Raw genomic sequence first — 20,318 nt, 5'->3', positions numbered from 1 at the left:
ACTGTACGGCATACTGGGGCAAATCCCATCAGGCCCTGGGGACCTATCCACCTTAATACTCATGAGGAGGCCCAATGTTTCCTCCTCCTTGACTTCGAAATGCCTGACATGTTTAGACACTCAGCACTGATCTCCTGGTCTTCCATATTTTTTCACGTGGTAAATTCTGAAGCAATGTACTCATTAAGTACCTGAGACGAATTCTCCAGATCTAAGCAAGTACTTCTCCTTTATCCTTGAGTGGCCACACTCTCTCCCTGGTTATTCTGTTGTTTTTGATGTACATATGCAATGTCTTGGGATTCACCTTCTTCCTCCCGGCCAAGAACATTTCAAGGCCCCTCCTAACTTTTCTAATTCCCTTACTTAGTTCTTTTTTGGTGTCTTTATATTCCTCAAGTGTTTCGTTTGATCTTAACTTCTGAAACTTTACATAGTTTTACTTTTTTTTCTGACTAAATTCATCACCTCTCTAGACATCCAAGGTTCTGGGGAGATTTGCGAGGGCTGCTGAGGTGACTTTAAACAAGAATGGTTGGGGTGTGGGAATCAAATTAAAGAGACTGGAGAGAGGAGGTTAGTTCACAACAGGGGGATGGGAACAAGTGCAGAGAGACAGAGGGGTGTAAAATGAGGGTAGAAGCAAAAAAGTAGTAAGCTGAAAAGTTAATGTGGCAGGCCGGCAAATCCAGGGCAAAAACCAAAAAGGGACACTTTTCAACATAATTGTATAAGGGCTAAGAGTGTTGTAAAAGCGAACCTGAAGGCTTTGTGTGTCATTGTAAGGAGCATTCGTAACAAGGAGGATGAACTAAAGGTGCAGATTGTCATTAATGATTATGATATAGTTGGGATCACAGAGAGATGGCTCCAGGGTGACCAAGGATGGGAGCTCAACATTCAGGGATATTCAATATTCAGGAGGGATAGATATGAAAGAAAAGGAGGTGGGGTAGCATTGCTGGTTAGAGAGGAGATTAACGCAATAGAAAGGAAGGACATTAGCCGGCAGGATGGGGAATCGATATGGGTAGAGCTGCATAACACTAAGGGGCAGAAAACGCTGGTGGGAGTTGTGTACAGACCACCTAACAGTAGTAGTGAGGTTGGCGATGGCATTAAAAAGGAAATTAGAAATGCGTGCAATAAAGAAACAGCAGTGATAATGGGTGATTTCAATCTACATATGGACTGGGTGAACCAAATTGTTAAGGGTGCTGAGGAAGAGGATTTCTTGGAATGTATGCTGGATGTTTTTTTGAACCAACATGTCGAGGAACCAACTAGAGAGCAGGCCATTCTGGACTGGGTATTGAGTAACGAAGAAGGGTTAGTTAGCAATCTTGTCGTGCGAGGCCCCTTGGGTAAGACTGACCATAATACGGTGGAATTCTTCATTAAGATGGAGAGTGACATAGTTAATTCAGAAACAAAGGTTCTGAACTTAAAGAAGGGTAACTTTGAAGGTATGAGACGTGAATTACCTAAGACAGACTGCCAACTGACACTTAAAGGGTTGACGGTGGATATGCAATGGCAAGCATTTAAAGATCGCATGGATGAACTACAACAATTGTTCATCCCAGTTTGGCAAAAGAATAAATCAAGAAAGGTAGTGCACCAGTGGCTGACAAGGGAAATTAGGGATAGTATCAATTCCAAAGAAGAAGCATACAAATTAGCCAGAAAAAGTCCAGCAGAGGAGGACAAAGGGCTTAATTAGGAAAGGGGAAAAAAAGACTATGAGAGAAAACTGGCAGGGAACATAAAAACTGACTGTAAAAGCTTTTATAGATATGTGAAAAGAAAAAGATTAATTAAGACAAATGTAGGTCCCCTACAGACAGAAACAGCTGAATTGATTATGGGGAGCAAGGACATGGCAGACCAACTGATAGATAGATAGATAGATATACTTTATTAATCCGAGGGAAATTTGATTTCGTTACAGCCGCACCAACCAAGAATAGACCGCAAATATAGCAATACAAAAACCACCAACAATCAAACAGCAAAATGCAAACGAAGAAGTCCAGGACCAGTCTATTGGCTCAGGGTGTCTGACCCTCCACGGGAGGAGCTGCACGTTCGGTGCCCACAGGCAAGAATGACCTCCCGTGCCGCCAAGTGATGTATCACGGTGGATAATGTGGCCGAAGTCGTACAGTAAAAAGTTCAATATCCAGTCTGCAAACTCGTTCCTCGATGGATCATTCCTCGATGAATAACTACTTTGGTTCTGTGTTCACTAAGGAGGACGTAAATAATCTTCCGGAAATAGTAGGGGACAGAGGATCCAGTGAGATGGAGAAACTGAGAGAAATATATGTGTAGGCCCCCTGGCCACCCTCAGGGTCGCTCGGCGCTCTGTCGACCAGGGAAACAGCCTCGGCCCCGCCAAACTGGATAATTCGTTTGTGTGGATGCTGTGTGATGTACCCCACCCCGCCCAAATAACAGACAATACACCAGATGCAATTAAATGATTTACAGTTTATAGATATTACTGGAACTATATAATTAAGAGAGAATAAAATATAAAAGGCGCAACACTTATCAAAGTTCAATCTCTTCGTGCGCAAAACAGTTGGAGCTCAAGGAACTTCTTCTTCACCCTGCGACCCCTCGGACCATATCGACCGGCCGCCTGGGACCAACAACGGTGGTCGACCAGACACTCCACACTACTCCGTCTCCGTCTCCTCGCCGAACGCCCTGCTCGGGATCCGACCCCGTTAGCGGACATCACAGCACCTGGTCCATCCTCTGACTCTCTCTCCCGCCTTCTCCCAAAACCCTGCGCATACAGTATCTTCAAATACACCAAAACCAAAACAACAATCCCAATTGGTTAATAGCAATTGGTTAACTCGCCAACCAGTTCTGCAGACACAAATACACAGATGCACACACACATACACAGATGCACACAGTAACAGTGCTCCCGAAACAGTGGACCTTACTCACGTCCCACGAGCGCTACATAGGCCAACCTATCTGGGAGCTTCTTAACCCTCCGAGACCTCCGTACCCTTTCACCTAAACCCAAAAGGCTCAGACACTACTAGGGATACCTCGGGCCGCTTGCGAACTGCTCTCTCACTCAGGCCACCACTACAACTCGGAGCCCCCTGCCCCGTGTGCGGGGCCCCGCCTCTACTCCTTCCCAATCCTGCCGCAACTCAGACTGCCCACAGTTACCCCTCCCCACTACACCTGACTCAGTGGGAGAAGGGCCAAAGGTCTCTTCCTCAATCACGGGGAAGTTAGCGAAAGGCAGCAGGTGCCACCTGTGCAGCACATCATCCGTTGAATCCGTATCCTTCCACATTCCTTCGATCGGTAGCTGCTGTTTGAGTTTCTCCAAACTGAAACATTTAGCCGGGGCCATCCCTTCAGCCTCCTGCAGTCGAGATGTCAGCTTCTTCGGGGACTCCTTCAACTCTCGCCACAGCCTCAGGAGTTCTGACTCAGGGTTCCTGGCCATCTCAATCTGGGACGCAGTGACCCCACCAGCTTCTTCCACCCTGAGCTGAAAAGTAGCAGTTAAAGAATGTTCAGCCTCCGGTTGTTTCTTCCTGAGGACGTCTTCCAGGTCAACTTTCACTTTTTCCACTTCATTTAAACTCGCGATAGTCACCTTCAGGTTCCTTTCAAGCGTCCGCCACACTTTTCCGAGATCTGTCCTCCATTTCATCACCTCCTCGGCAGTGTAGTCAAACTTCCCTCCCTGGGCTCTCGGTTTTCTGTTGACCTTAGTCAGAACACTTCCTTGATCTTCCCCACCTTGTAAGTCTTCCAATCTGTTCTGAATGGACGTCTTGAGTTTCTGCTGATCCCTTCGAAGGTGGGTCATTGTTTCTGCTCGCTGGATTAATTCATCAGTACATGACCGCAGTGTGGTGCAAATCCCCTCGCTTCCCTGTATCACATTCAGATTGACGACCTGGGTTTCCATCCCCCGGTCCACCACCGTCTGTCCCAACACCAGGAAGTTCAACTGGTATGTCGGGTCCTTTTTCTCACATTGCACCAAACTCCTCCGGCCAAAAATTCCTCCACATTTGACACTTCGCTTCGGTCGCCCGGGCTCAGCCACTCGCCTCGCCTCATAGTGCCCCCAGGCGGTCATCCACATACACCAAAACTCCACACACCATCACTTCCCTCATGGTCTTCCTCATGCCCTGCGGGAGGGATGCAGGGGCTCCGGATATGCCCTTGGGCATCTTTTCGGAACGGACGAATCCTAGGGAACTAGTAAAGGCCATCTTCAGCTCAACAGCCGCACTCCTCAGGATCTGGCAGCATCCACCCCTCAGATGCAGCATATTAAACCACATCGTATAATCCACACAAACGCTGCCTTCATCTTCTACGCCGCTAAGGTCCAGTTGCCACGACCTCTCTCTCACTGAGGTGTCTTCAGCGGTCAACTCCCCTCCCTCGTGGTATTTCGGAGCATCTACTAAGAGGGTCTCACCCTCAGCTACTTCCCCCAAGCCGTACAACCGCTGGGTCTCGTTTAAATTCGGTACTGGCTCAAGGCTGCTGCACACGTCCTCAGAAGTAACTCGACACGCTGGGTGCCCAGAAAATGCCTCCATGAAATCCAGGGTCATTAACCAATCATCGTCTTCTGGATAACTACTGCCACTAGTACCCAAAGGCTCCGGTGCCCTTGCGGTTGTCCAGGATAAATGCTTCGGACACCGGTTGTAAAACGAACTGTACAACAATTTGATCTGTGCCCCGGGGTCGAGGGTAGCTTTAGCATCGCTTCCCTCTAGCCAAAGCGACACCTTGGGGCGTGGCCCGTCTAAGCCTTCAGGAATAGCGTCTTTTTCTTTCGGAAGTTCATGGGTACATTGCTGAGAACGTGCTTCCCCAGAGACCCCTAACAGTTCCCCCACTGGGCCTCCACTAAGTTTCCCGACACCTCTCTGATCAGCTGAACAACTGAAGGAGGGGCTGATCCCCTGAAATGATCCCCCAGGCACTGCAAACAATTTAGCCGCCCTCCTAGCCGGAGAAGACACACTGAAAATTGCCCCCCCCTCTTTCAAATAGCTGACAGCAGTCACTACGGTGTAAGTGAACCTGACAGCTTTAATACCGTCACCAGCCCGCTTACTCAAACTTTCAACCAATCCCTGTCGCTCTCCCTCAACCGAGCACTGCCATTCATCTAACAACTGAGAGATCCGCTCCGCCCACGTCTCGCACGTCTCCGCCCGTTATGGGGTGGACACTATCTCAAGTGCCAGGCGGAACCTGCCAGAGCTAGAACATTTATTCGCAGACCCTACCTCCAAATCGGACCACTCTTTCCTCTCTCCCCCAACCGCATGGACAGCCCAGAGTGCCAACTCCAGCTGGTCAATGCCAGACCAAATTTGAACAAACACCGCACCCACAACACATACAGCAATCACCAGCAAATAATCCACAGAGACACACATTACAGATTTAAACAGAGCACCCACACAGCGTACCAGTAGATCCAATCCCGGACAAACCCCCTACAATATAGTCCCCCACCCTTGGCCACACTCAGGGTCGCTCGGCTCGCTGTCGTCTAGGGAAACAGCAGTCGGCCCCGCCAAACTGGGTAATAGTTTGTGTGGATGCTGTGTGATGTACCCCTCCCCGCCTAAATAACAGACAATACACCAGATACGATTAAATGATTTACAGTTTATAGATATTACTGGAACTATATAATAAAAAGAGAATAAAATATATAAGGATAATAAAAGGCGCCACACTTATCAAAGTTCAATCTCTTCGTGCACAAACGGTTGGAGCTCAAGAAACTTCTTCTTCACCCTCCGATCACTCGGACCACCTCGACCGGCCGATTGGGTCTAACAACCGTGGTCGACCAGACACTAAACACTAGTCCGTCTCCGTCTCCTCGCCGGACGCCCTCCTCGGGGTCCGACCCCGTTAGCGGACATCACAGCACCTGGTCCATCCTCTGACTCTCTCTCCCGCCTTCTGCCCCAAAACCCCGCGCATACAGTATCTTTAAATACACCAAAACCATCACAACAATCCCAGTTGGTTAATAGCATTTTCTTATCATACTCTAAACCAAAACAAGCTGCTAGCGCAAACTTTCTCAGCGGTTAACACAACAAAGCCGCATTCCCCAGATTAACATAACAAAGACGCCATTTTAATTAGCCTCTGCAGTAACATAAAAGTCAAAACCCCCTTACAAAATATTTTAGAAATAGATAAGAATTTAACTTCTGGTAACATTTGGGGCAAACTGAAAAGGGTGTTGAATACAGGACTGCAGGAGTTATATTTCAATGCACGAGGCATACGGAATAAGGTAGCTGATCTTGTACTTTACACAGAGAGTGGCAGGTATGATGTTGTGAGCATCACTGCGTCATGGCTGAAAACGGATCAGGGTTGGGAGCCTAACATCAAAGGATACACATTGTATATAAATATAGGTAGGTAGGCAGGGGAGGGGTGGGTGGGGCGACTTTGTTGTTAAAATGTAGCATCAAAATCTCATAAGTAGTTAACATAGGATCAGAAGAATTAGAATCATTGAGGGTAGAGTTAAGAAACTGCAAAGGTAAAAAGACCCAGATGGCCTCCGAACAGTAGCCAGGATATGGGAAGCAATGATAGATGGGATAACTCTGATAGAACAGACGGACTGATTGGACTCACTCTATATCATGGTGAGTTCTGAGCCGCTTCAGTTAGTTTGCTTCTATTAGATCGCCCTCCATGCAGTAACTAACCTCACAGATGTTGGCTCCAAATTTAATTCACTCTACCGCCTGCTGGTGAAATAATTGTTATACAAAACTGAACCAAAATGAATGTTCCAGCGATCTCTATCATAAAGTTCCAGAGAACATCTGTGGATCTCCATTCAAATCACATCATTCTGCTTAGTAGGCTCCATTGCTTCTTTTGGGCCATACATCATGGTCTCAAGGGTAAGTTTATATAATTCATATAATTCCCCAGTCTAGCCTGTGGGGCAATTGCAACTATTCTCAGCTGAAGAGTAGAAATAATGTTAATATACGCCTGAGCGTATTTTCTTCATCATAACTCTTCATAAGTATCTAGTTAAGGATCGTTCAATAATTGGAGAGCAAATTTAACGTGTGCAGAGTATATTAATCATTGTCTAATTCTCCGTCCAAGCAATGGTTCAAATTACCAGTTACGCTCTGATTAATAGAAGAAATATTTGTATCTTAGCGCTTACGTGTGGTGTTACATAATCTGTAAGCAAGGATGGGGATCCGAGAGACCGTGATCATTTGCTCATATATTGTTTTCATCTGTGCCCTCTATTTTCGTTTATAAAGTTGGTAGATTATCGGATCCAGAGAATGATATGATGACGGAGATACGGTGAAATGGTGTCGTTCAGATAAGAATGCGGCCATGGAATAATTGAATGACGATAAGTGGGGGTTGTTTTGGTTGACGTACTGTTCTTTTTATTTCCGTCATGATTCTGTTGTATGTGAGATTAGTTCCAGGGAATAGAGTGCTTGATTGACAGACATAGTTTCAAAGCTGATACTTGTACAAATGGGGAGGACTGAGAACCGGTTTGCGAGAGGACAGTGTTCACAAAAGGAAATAACGGAATAGCGACGAGGACTCCTCTGTGAGGCGGCTTTGAAAGATTTCTGGAGGTTTGATGTAGAATTAATGTAACTTTCTCTTATTTACCCTTTAGAGTGGTCGTGAAGGCCAAGAGTGAAAATGGTAAAGACTGAAAGCCGTTGTTCTTTCTTGCCGTTTAGTCGCTGTGTTAGGTGATAAAAACATCTTAATTTCAACTGGTCTTCGTGTTCTCTTTGTTTCCCTTGCGTTTGCAGATCTGCCCAGGCCCATCTTGTCGCTGGATTCCAGTCTGATTGCGGAGGAAAAAGGCGTAACGTTTAATTGCTCAACACCGAGGGAGACCTCGGTCTCCACATTCCACCTGAACATGAGCAGAGATCAGCTAATTGACGCTTTTCTTCCGGCCAGCTGTTGCACAGAACAAATCAGACATCTTCCACATCCAGAAAAATGATTTGGAAAATAGTGGAAATTACACCTGTGATTACGTTCCATTGTAGCTGTGTTACTTTGGATTTCCAGCATCCGCAAAATTTCTTCTGTTGATGTTTGTGGAATCGGGTGACACTGGATGAACAAATTAGTGTGGTGCTGGCGTAACTGATTAACCTTATGGCACAGAGAAGCTTAGACGAGGTGCATAATACACCGTCGTATATTCATTTCATGAGAAGATGCATCAACAGTCAACAGGATATGAAACATGATCTGCGCGGCAAGACAGACTAAATTCTGATATCATATGTAAGACCGGCATCTGAGTCGTCATCTGTCTCTTCCTTATTCGAAGTTAAGTGTCTTTATTTCTCTAGTGTCATTGTAATAATGCGAAAAAGGTGGAAGTCATAATGCAAAGATGTCCTGGAACAATGGCCTCAATGAAGGGATTAATGTTGCACAAAAATATTACAGGAGGTTCTTTAAAGTTTACAGATTATTTCTGAACCCAGCGTTAATAGAACATGCGACATAGAACAACACAGCATGAGGACCACGATTTTCGACTGAACAAAATAAATTAATCATCAGATTGCAACTGAACTCAACTCTCATGCCGGTACAATGTCTATACCCATATATTTTCCTCACATTCATCTGCTTGTCTGAATGTTTCTTAAAAGTCCCGAATGCATCCGTCTCTGCAACCACGCCTGGTAGCGGATTCTAGGCATCCATGACTCTAGGTGTAGAAAACTTGCCTCTAACATCTACCTTAAAAATTACACCCTCCTACCTTAAATGCATGCCGTTTGGAATTAGGGATTTCAGCTTTGGGGGAAAAAATGTTGTCTGTCTACTCTATCTATGCCTCTCCTCGTCTTATAAAACTCTATCAAGTCTCCCCTCAGCCTCCGACACTCGAGAGAAAACAACTTAAGTTTGTCCAATCTCTCGTTATATCACATGCCTTTCATTCCAGGCAGCATCCTGATATTCCTATACTACACACTCTCCAAACCCAAATATCGCTTCCTATAATCGGGCAAACAGAAATGTATGTATGCAATACTCCAGATGCGGCTTAACTAAAGTTTTCCAAAGTTGCAGCATAACTTCCTGAGTTTTGAACTCAATGCCTCGAGTACTAAAGGCAAGCATGGTATATTCCTTCTTCACCAACCCATGAACTTCTGTTGCCACCTTTGAGAAGCTATGAACGTGGACTCCAAGATCCCTCCACACATTAACTCCGTTTAGCGTCTTGTCCTTGATAAATCAGCTCCTGTCTGAGAGGCGTCTTGGATTCCTTCAATTCGATTACCAAAGCAAAAGGTTTACAGACGGTGCTATCTCACTCACGCAACCCTGGAGCATCTCCACAGCAAAGGTGCATACATCAGGACGGTCGTTATTGATTTCAGCTCGGCAATTAACACCATAATCCCCTCTAAAGTAGTCAGTAAACTCCGAGACCTGGGCCTCAAGACCCTCCTGTGCAACTAGATCCTGGATTTCCTTACTTGTAGACCCCAGTCAGTTAGGACTGGCTCAGTTAGGGATTCACTCGGACATCTGAACTCCCGGCACACCGCCGAATTCACACTGCAGAGAGGCCATTCAGCTGTTCTGAATGTGAGAAGGAATTCACTCACTCATCCACCCGACTGAAACACCAGCGAGTCCGCACTGGGGTGAGATCACTCATCTGTTTTGTGTGTGGGTAGGGATTCTTTCAGTCTTCCGGCCTGCAGACACACCAGCAAGTTCACACTGGGGGCAGGCTATTCGCCTGTCAGACTGTAGGAAGGGATTCACTCCGTCATCTCTATTGAAGGTACATCTGTCATGGTCCGGTCCGTGAAGAGCGTATTCCGGTTCACGGTCCGGTCCAACGACCCTTGCTCCAGGTTTTCCTGTCTACCCTGCTTCTGTTCTTCTGGAGCTCTAATTAAGCCAGTTGATGCTCGGTGGGGCTGACTGCTTAACTACCTTCAGAGATCAGGGCGTAGCTGCTGGATTGCTCTTGTCCTTACTCCTCATATCCCTTCCTCCTTATATGCCTTCCTCTGCCTTCCGTTTCCTCGCCTGAAGCCCTGTCTTGTCTTGCTGCTAACTCTCGCCTTGTCTTGCCTGTAGTCTTGTCCTGCAGCCACCCTATACCTACCTCCCTTCCTAACCTTTGCCTCCGTCGGGTAAGCCAGGCCATCTTGCCGTTACCTGCGGTTAGTTCTGTCCCTTCCTGTCCCTTGCCTCTGTCGGGTGGTGATCCGCGCCCTTCCCAGGAGGAGCCTCTAGCCTTCGGCGTCAAGCGTGAAGACTCCCGCCACCAGCCTCCAGCCAAACCTCGCCTCTACTCTCTAGCCTCAAGACTGAAGACTCCAGCTTCCTGCCTCCTGCCAAGCCTCGCCTCCAGCCTCAAGCCTGAAGATTCCAGCCGCCTGCCAACTGCCAAGCCTCGCCTCTAGACTCAAGCCTGAAGATTCCAGCCTCGTCCTGCTCGCCTGCCAAGTCCCGTCCTTGCCTAGTTCTGGAGTCCGAGCCAGAGGCAAGACCCAGGTACTGGGTCCTTGTCCAGTCTCTGGCTCGGAGTCGAAGCCCGGGCTCCTAGCCCTCTTGTCCAGTCCTGTTCCGGGTTCCGGTTTTCGTGTCCATGTCCTTGGCCTCAGCCTGTATCCTAGTCCAGTCCCTAGTACTTCGGTATCTGTGTCTTGCACTTGGGTCCTTTCCCAGCCACCTCCTTATGACAACATCAGCAAATTCACAGTGGAGAGAGGCCGTTTATCTGTTCAGACTGTGGAAAGCGATTCTCTCATTTATATACCCTGCTGGCAAACCAGCAAGTTCACAGTGGGGAGAGACCATCTTCCAGCTCAGAATGTGGGAAGGGAGTCATTCAGTCATCCAACGTGCAGACACACCTGCGAGTTCACACTGGGGAGAAACCGTTCACCGTCTTAGATTCTGGGAAAAGATTCACTCAGTCATCTCAACTGAAGGTATATCAGCGAATTCACACTGGGGAGAAGGCATTTACCTGCTCAGACTGTGGGAAGGGATTCACATAATTATCCACCATAGAGAGACACCAGCGAGTACACACTGGGGAGAGGCTGTTCACCTGTTCCACGTGTGGAAAGGGATTCACTCAGACATCTGACCTACAGAGTCACCAGTCAATTCACACTGGGGAGCGGCTGTTCACCTGCTCTGAATATGGGAAGGCATTCACTCATTCATCCCTCTTCGTGACACACTGAGTTTACAATGAGGAGAAGTTAAAATCGGCTGCGTGCTGGATATTTCAACATTACAGTTGTTAAATGCAGAGGCAAGTTCAAAAGTGACTTTTGGCGTTGAACTCTGTAACTATTGCTGCACCCGATTCTGAATGCTGGTCACTGGGCATGAGAGGAATTTCTTCACCAGGGAAGGCTAAGGCCAGACGGAGTGATAGTGATTGGAGATTCAATAGTAAGGGGACAGCATATTATTTAGCTGTGAAAGAGATGTCATGTCTCTTGGTCATGTCTCAAGATGATATGATGCCTCCCAGGTGCTAGGGTCCAGGATGTCCCAGAGCAGCTGCAGAATACTCTCAAGGGGGAAGGTAAGCAGCTTGAGGTCGTGGTGCACATTGGTAGAAAGAGGGAAGAGGTCTTGGACAGTGAGTATAGAGAGTTGGAAAGAGACTGAAGAGCAGGACGTCCAAGGTACAAACGTTTAGATTACTCCCCGTGCCAAATGCTAGTCAATGCAGGAATAGGATGATAGTACAGATGAATGAGTGCTGGGGAACCAAGGAGCAGGGTTTCAGGTTCTTGGATTATTGGAATATCTTCTGGGTCAGGAGTGACCTGTACAAAAAGGATGGATTCACCTAAACTGGAGGTGAACCAATATCTTGACCTGAAGGTTCGACAGTGCTGCTCAGGAAGGTTTAAATTAATTTGGAAGGAGATTGGGAACCAGAGCATCAGGTCAGAAAGTGTAGGGATGGAGAGGAAGGTAAATGTTAGGGAGTAAAAGCTGGCAGGAGCAAAGTAATAGATATGAGACGATGGATAGCTTGAAGTGTGCGTCTTTTAATGCTAGGAGTGTTATAAATAAAGGTGATGAACTTGGAGTATGGGTTAGCATCATTTTGTGGCCATTACAGAGACTTGGTTGAGAGAGGGACAGGAATGGGTGATTAATATTCCAGGGTTTCGATATTTTTGGAAAGATAATGAGAGGTGTAAAGGATGGGGGCGGGAGGAGTTACATTACTAATCAGGGACAGATTCACAGCTGCAGTCAGAGGGGACAGAATGGGGGCTTGTCCACTGAGTCTGCATTATATGGTAGAACAAAAATAAGAAGGGTGCAATCACTCTTAGGGGATTATACTACAGATTCTCCGTCCCCCAGTAGCTATCACGACATTGAGGAACATATATGCATGCAGATTAAGGAAACATGTAAAAACAATGGGCTTGTTGTCATTGGGGGAATTAAATGTGTAGGCAGAAGTTTCTTTGGTAATTTGGTTATTAATTTAATTTGTTCGGCACAACATTGTGCGTCAAAGGGCCTGTTCTAGTGATATACTGTTCTATATTTAAGATTCTATCCTTTCTTATATAAGGAACTCAAAACTGCTCATAACAACCCAAGTGCTGTCTGACCAATGCTTTACAGAGCCTCAGCAATACGTTCCTGGCGAAATGTCAAGTCGTGTGGAGTGTCTCAGCCTGAAACGTTGACTGTTTATTCCTTTACAGAGATGCTGCCTGACACACTAAGATCCTCCAGCATTATCTTTGAGCTCCTCTCAGTTTCCACCATCTGCAGAATCTCTCGTGTACAGCATTATATCTTTGCTTTTATATTCTAGTCCTCTGGAAATGAATGCTAATAATGCATTTGCCTTCCTTACCGCCAATTCAAGCTGCAAGCTAAACTTTAGGGAATCGTGGGTACTCCCACTCTGTTTACAAATCTGATTTCTGAATTTGCTAAACACAAGAGAACCTGCAGATGCTGGAAATCCAGAGCAACACGTGAATAAAAAAAACGCTGCAGGAACTCAGCAGGTCAAGCAGCATCTATGGACATGAATAAATAGTCGACGTTTCAGGCTGAGACTCTTCTTTGGCATTGAAAAGGAAGACCATAATACCATAAGACACAAGAGCAGAATTAAGCCATCTGGCCCATCGAGTAGCTCCGCCATTCAATCATGGCTGATCCTTTTTTTCTCCCCCTAAATCCCAGTTCCTCGCCATCTCCCTGTAACCAAGAACCTATCAATTTCTACCTTGTGGAAACAAATTCCACAAATTCGCCACCATTTGGCTAAAGAAATTTCTCCACATATGTTTCGAAAGGGCACCCCTCTACGTTGAGGCTATGCCCTCTTGTCCTAGACTCTCCCACCATGGGAAACATCCTTTCCCCATCTCCTCTGTCTCGGACTTTCAACATTCGTACAGTTTCAATCAGATTCCACCCAACCATGCTTCTGAAGTCCAACAAGTAGAGACCCAGAGCCACTGAACTTTCCTCTAATGATAACCCTTTCATTACCGGAATCATCCTTGTGAACCGCCTCTGGACCCTCTAAAATGCCAGCACATCTTTTTTTTTTCTGTGAGGACGCCAAAACTGTTCACAATGTGAGGCCTCAGCATCACATCCCTGCTGTTATATTTTAAACCTCTTGAAATGAATGCTAAAATTGCATTTGCCTTCCTCAACACCGACGTTACCTGCAAGTTAACCTTTAACGTGTTCTGCACACGGATTCCCAAGTCCCTTTGCATCTCAAATTTTTGGAGTTTCTCCCCCATTTAGAAAACGCTTTGCACATGTATTTCTACTCCTAAAGTGCATGACTGAGCATTTTCCAACATTGTATTTCATTTGCCACTTTCGTGTCCATTATCCTAATCCAAGTCCTTCTTCAGCCTACCTGCAATGCTATCTGTCCCTTCGCCAATCTTCGTACCATCTGCAAACCTGGCAACAAATCCATCTAAATCATTGATATACAGCATAAAGAGAAGCGGCCCCAGCTCCGACCCCTGCGGGACACCAGTAGTCACTAGGCACTAATATTTGTAATCCATATTAAATTGCAAAAGGAAGGTATCTGTGTGACTGTAACGTGAGGAGATAGGGAATAGACAGATAGTTCAGTGTAGCTCTGTGGCCATTCCCCTCAACAACATGTTTCTAAACTGCTGGGCGGGATGGGGACAAACTACATACCAGAGGAAAGCCACAGCAACCAGGTCTCCGGCATTGACTTTGGCTCTATGGCCTAGAAGGGAAGGGGCAGAAGAGAGCAGTGGTGATAGGGGAGTAGACGGGAGATTCTGTGAACGTGAAAGGGACTCTGGGATAGCATGTTGCTTCCCACGTGCCAGGTTCTGATGTCTCATATCGGTTCCACTGTATTCTAAACTCTGATGGTCAGCAGCCAGAATGTGTGGTATATTCTGGTGCCAACAACATAGGTAGGAAAAGGGAGGAATCCCTGAAGATAGAATACAGGGAGCTAGGTAAGAAGCTGAAAAGCAGGACTTCAAGAGTAACAATCTCTGATTGGTGTCTGTACCATGCATCAATGAGGGTAAGGACAGTACGATTTGGTAGATGTGTGTCTGAGGAGGTAAAGTGCCAAATTTGTGTATTATTGGGATCTCTTCAGGGGAACGTATGACCTGTACAAAAAAGACGGGTTACACCAAAACTTGAAGGGGACCAATATCCCTCGGGTAACTTTGCTGGAGGTGTTGAGAATGTTCCAGCTAATTTGGTAAGGGGATGGGAAACAATGTGATATGTCAGAGGATGGGACAGTTAGTATTCAGGCAGATGCAGCTTGCAGAGAGACTGTGGGGATGGATAAGCAGTTGAGAGGGCAAAATTGCAGACAATAGGATGGATTGAAGAGTATCAATTTTAATATAACATGTATCAGGACAATGACATTGATGTTTCCATACCAGACTATGATGCAACCAGTCAATATACTCTCCACTGTACATCAATAGAAGTCTGTCAAAGTTTTTGATGACGTGCCAAATCTTCGCAAACTTCTAAGAAAGTAAAGGTACTGCTGTGTTTTTTTTTTTGAAATGGAACTTGCGTATTAGGCTCAGGACAGATTTTCTGAAATAATAACGCTGAGGAATTTAAAGTTGCTGACCATCTCCACCTCCGATACTCTGATGAGGACCCACTCATGAGGCTTCCTCATCCTGAAGTCAATAATCATCTCATGGGTCTTGTTGATATTGAATGAGAAGTTGTTACTGTGGAACTACTAAGCCATGTTTTCAATCTCTCTCCTCACATGTGATTCGTCACTGATTCAGCCAATATCAGTGGTGTCATCAACAAAGGAGGCACTGGAGCTATGCGTAGCCTTTTAATCATAAGTATGAAGTGAGCAGAGCAGGTGGACTGAGCAGAAAAAATTTTGGTGCACCTGTCATGATGACGACTGTGGAAATGTTGTTGCCCAACTGGGCAAGTGCAGAAATCAAGGATCAATTTGGTCAAGGAGATATTGAGGCCCACGTCTTGAAGCTTATTGATTAGTTTTGAGGGGATGATAGTACTGAATGCTGTGCTGTGGTCGAGGAAAAGCAGCCTGATCTACTTATCTATCTGCACCGTCCAGATGTTCCATTGTTGAGTAAACAGCCAATGAAATAGCATCTGCTATTGACCTGCTGTGGTGGTAGGCAAACTGGTAGGTTACTTCTCGGGTAGAAGTTGATGAATTTAATGACCAACTTCTCAAAGCACTTCATCACAGTGGTATTGAATAGTAGTCATTGAAGCAGGTTACCACGTTAGTCTTGGTTATAACTGAAGACTGCTTAAAGAAGGCGGGTATCTAAGACTGCGGAAGCAAAAGGTTAAAGATATCAGTGAACACTCCAGCAAGTTGATCATGGCGGGTCTTTAGTGGTTGGCCAGGTACGCCATCTGGGATGTCTGCATTTCATGGATTCACCCTCCTGAAGCATGCTTTCATGTCAGCCTTAGAGCCTGAAGTGATAGGGTCATTAGGGGGATGACTCATGGTGCAAGTCCTGGTTTGACCTTCCAATGTACATCATTTTACTCTTGGTTAAATTCATTTGCAGAGGTATGGGCACCAGAGTGACAGGGCAATTGTGGAGTAGTTGTGAGCAACAATGTTGTTCAGCCAACATACAAAATCGAGAAACAAAAGGTTGAGCATGATGGGAATAATGTTCTGATTTGTGTCTATTTCAATACAGAAAACATTGCAGGTACGATGGATGAGCACGTGGATATATGACAATGGTTGAAGGAGGAGCAGCCTCACTGGTTGAAGGAGGTCCATGACTGGTAGCTCAATGTTCCACATGTCCGTTGTCTCAGGTGTGACAGAGTGGGAGAGATTTACGGGGGAGGGCTAGAATTACTGATGAGGGAAAATGACACTGCAGTGTTCAGACAGGACAGACCGGAGATCTCATCCATTGAGGCTAAATAGATGGAACAGGAATAAAAAAAAGGATTAATGGGATTATATTATAGAACACCTAATAGTCAGAAGAGTAAATTTGTGCACAGCTATCAGGCAGTTGCAAGAAAAATGAGGCTGCGGTAGTGGCTGATTTAAAATCTCCACATATTACCTGGAACTCCCATACAGTAAAAGGGTTACATGTGATCGAGTTTGCTAAGTGTGTTCAGATTTTGTATGGAGTGCACTTGAAAAGAAACGGTGCAACATATATTGTTTGAACATGTGTTTTTGGACCGACTGAGTGATCTGCTGTTTTGGTATCTCTGAGAGGATTTAGAGAGGTTGAGAACAGAGTGCGCAGCCTAACGAGAGAGCACAGACCTAAAATCTGCTCCATTTCCCCCTGGGATTAATAAAGTATGACTATGACTACTTGCCGATCCCGTCAATTAAAGCGTCGAGGAAGGTTGAAATCGACGAGGGTGAGAGCGGAAGCAAGCGTGTGTTCAGCGCCGTCAGACTACATCATTTAACCGGTCTTCTCTCTCTCGGTCGCGCCTGCCGGGGCGGTGGGGAGGGGGGAAGATTCAAGAGTCTTGAGTCTTGGACAAAGTTTGATCTGTGCGGTCTCCTCCCTGGTTGATGTTACATCTGTTAATTGTTTCTCCTTTTTATTGCTATTGTTTGCAACTTTGATCAGAGCGCTTTGACGCTCAGTGGCTCTGCAGCCTGCGATCAACAAACTACACAACACCAAACAGAACTGAACTGAATTAAACTGAACCTTCCTAGACCGCTTCAAGGACTCCTTGGTTTGATGATTAAGATTCTGTGTGCTATGTGACATTTGCGCGATTTGTTATCTTACTTCGCGCATTGGGTGTTCCATATATTTTTGTTTTGAACAAGTTCCACGGTGTTTCTGTTTATTTTTGCGTGGCTGCCTGCGGGAAGATACATCTCTGAGTTGTATTCTGTGTACATACTTTCATGATAAATGTACTTTTATCTTTGAAACTTTCAGAGTCCCAATGGCTTCTACAGCTATATTAAGAACAGAAGGATAGCTAGATATAGAATTGGTCCTCTTGAAGATCAGCGTGGGCTTCTATGCATGGAGGTGTCACAGGTGGGTGGAGACTTTATAGGGCTTCTTGCTCCTTTCTTTCCTCAGCAGATAGACACGGAGCCTATAGATGTGAGGAAAACAGCAGTGTGGTTTGCACCGGAGACATTGCAGAGGAGGAGGTACTTGCTGTCTTGAAGAAAATTAGTGTGGATAAATCCCCACGGCCAGACAAGATACCTCCTTTGACCATTTGGGAAGCTGGTGCAGAAATTGAAGGAGACCTAGCAGAGATACTTCAATCGTTCTCAGCCACAGGTGAATTGCCGGGGGATTGAATGACAACTAATGTTGTTCCATTGCTTGAGAAAGGCTTTAAAAATGAGCGGAAAAGTTATAGCCCGATGAGCTTGATGTCAGTGATGGCAAATGTTTTGGTGCTGGAAATATAAGTATCTGGATATACAGGGTCTGATTAATGCTATTCAACATAGTTTCGTCTTTGACAGGTCATGTCTAACCAATCGTATACAGTCTTTTGACGAAATTACCAGGAAAGTGATGAAAGCAAGGCAGCGGATGTTGTCTTCATGGACATTAGCAAGACCTTTAGCATGGTCCTAGCGGATACAATGTGAGTTGATCCCAGAATCAAGCGGTTTAAGTCTCCGTACAAGCATCGGGACCTAACACGGAAATTGCCATGCATGTGCGTACGGTACCTTTGACAAATTCAGAATTGTTTTCTCTGAGGCTCAGTAATATCACCGAAAGAACTGATTCCATATATCTGACCCGAGATGTCCTGCCGTTCAATTTCTCACCTATTGAATAATGCTACGAGTTTCCCACATGGTGCTCTTTAAAAACCATTTACCGTCCAACGCATTTCCCTTTACCCTGCGTATTGCCACCCTCCCAGCACACATTAACACCTGTTATCAGGAAATCTGGGCAATTTTATTCCTTCAGCCTCCTATTGACAAAAAAACTTAGCAACAATCCTCAGTATAGTGGATTTGTTCAAACTCTGCAAACCGTCAGCACACATTTACTGCTGTTCTCTCTGTTTAAGTGGCGATAGTCCTTCCGCACGTGTGAGGTCTCGGGGCTGGTGGATCTGCCGCTGCCTCCCGGCTGATTATCTGTAAATTGGAGCAATGTTCTGAAAACAAGTGAACTGTGGTGACAGTAGGAACCTTTATTATGCATGCAGACTATTTTGGGGTATCTCAATACGGTCTACTTTGTTTTATTCCATCTTGACAGTCTGAATCGGAAGCATTTCTCTCGCTAGCAGATGAAGAAGAGTTAATGCAAGTGAACTGTCATTATTACAGCGGCTGGACAACGCGAGGGTTCCGTGGCTTAACTGGTCAAAGCGCCTGTCTAGTAAACAGGAGATCCTGGGTTCAAATCCCAGCGGAGCCTTTAAGTTATGGTGTGAATTGCCGTGTGATGACGGCGGCTTTGAGGAAAATTACACTTAAAACAATTACACTATAAATTACTTTTCACACAGCACAATGTCACAAAATGGAACGGAACAATAATAGTGTTTAGAATTCCCCGAAAACGGTGCAGAACGACGGTTCAAATATATTACATTTCTGACTAGCTTGCTATTGCGTTTTTAAAGTGTAAGGTTTACAAACTGCCGCCATGATCTGCTTTATGAAATTGTCCTGTTCTTACTGAGAAACGATTTCACACCGCGTTTCAAAACTCCTTCCTATTGATATCCGAATGGTTCGCCGCATGTTTCAAAAAACCCGAAAGATGGCGTTAAAGAAATGAGCTGGATGTTACTTTCAATACTTTTAAGTATATATGATAAATAATTTCACACCCGCTATGTTTGATAAACAGAGGCCACGAACTCTACCCAATCTGGAGTGTTCTGCAGTCCCACAGTAATATCCTTGTCCTTGATACTATTACTGCAACATTTAGTTTTGCAAATTATTTAGGAACTCAGTGCAGCTAAAATCATGGCGGAAAAGAACAAACACATGCAGTCGCGTTGGCAGTGGTGGGATTCGAACCCAGGCCTCCTTCGAAACTGGAGCCTTAATCCAGCGCCTTAGACCGCTCGGCCACACTACCATGTTTTTTAACCATTATACAGTGACCTGGATTTGTTGACCACGTTAATCTTCAAAGTTTATACCATCGGTGTAGGCGTTGAAACATTCTCCCACACACTGTGCTTGAGGTTTCATGAATTTTCCATTTTTTTCCAACCAAAAACAGACCAGAGAGAACGCTGGTACAGAGCTGCCTCTTCAAACTGTCGGATTGCAGCCAGATGTCAGTACGAGTATTCTCAACACACAAATGGAACACTAGGGTTAAATATTCACATTTCCAGCCGATGCAAAGAGTAAATTCAATCCCTGTCGACCTGTCTTGTCACATTCAGCGACCTTTGCACATGTACTCCAAAATGTTGCAAGCCTTTCATTCACATGAACAATCCCAGCTTCCATTCCCGAACATTTCAAATTAAAACACTCACATTGACAACGGTTCTCCAATATCTATACTCAGATCTTTCTGGGATATTTAAAGCCGTTCTAAAACTCACCACCACAAACCTCCAATTTGACTGAAACAGATCTTTTGAAGTTGTTTGATTAAATAGTATTGACTTGCAATTGCACTGCGCCGGAAACTGTTCCATCAGCACTCTACTGC

The 20,318-nt window shown here is 45.4% G+C and overlaps 2 non-coding genes and 1 pseudogene across 2 annotated transcripts; 1 reads left to right on the top strand and 2 right to left on the bottom strand.

Annotated features, from left to right (window-relative positions):
* The window catches only part of LOC140189847 (histone H2AX-like), an 836,563-nt pseudogene that overhangs the window by 578,195 nt on the left and 238,050 nt on the right, over nucleotides 1-20,318 (bottom strand).
* trnat-agu (transfer RNA threonine (anticodon AGU)) lies at nucleotides 18,979-19,052 on the top strand. The gene has a single exon. It is a non-coding gene; the product is annotated as a tRNA-Thr (tRNA).
* On the bottom strand, nucleotides 19,646-19,727 carry trnal-aag (transfer RNA leucine (anticodon AAG)). Its single transcript has one exon. It is a non-coding gene; the product is annotated as a tRNA-Leu (tRNA).

The sequence above is a fragment of the Mobula birostris genome, chromosome 29, assembly GCF_030028105.1.
Source record: "Mobula birostris isolate sMobBir1 chromosome 29, sMobBir1.hap1, whole genome shotgun sequence".
Taxonomy (NCBI): Eukaryota; Metazoa; Chordata; class Chondrichthyes; order Myliobatiformes; family Myliobatidae; genus Mobula; species Mobula birostris.
Note: the sequence above shows the minus strand (reverse complement) of the source record. Positions and strands in the feature narration are given on the sequence as shown.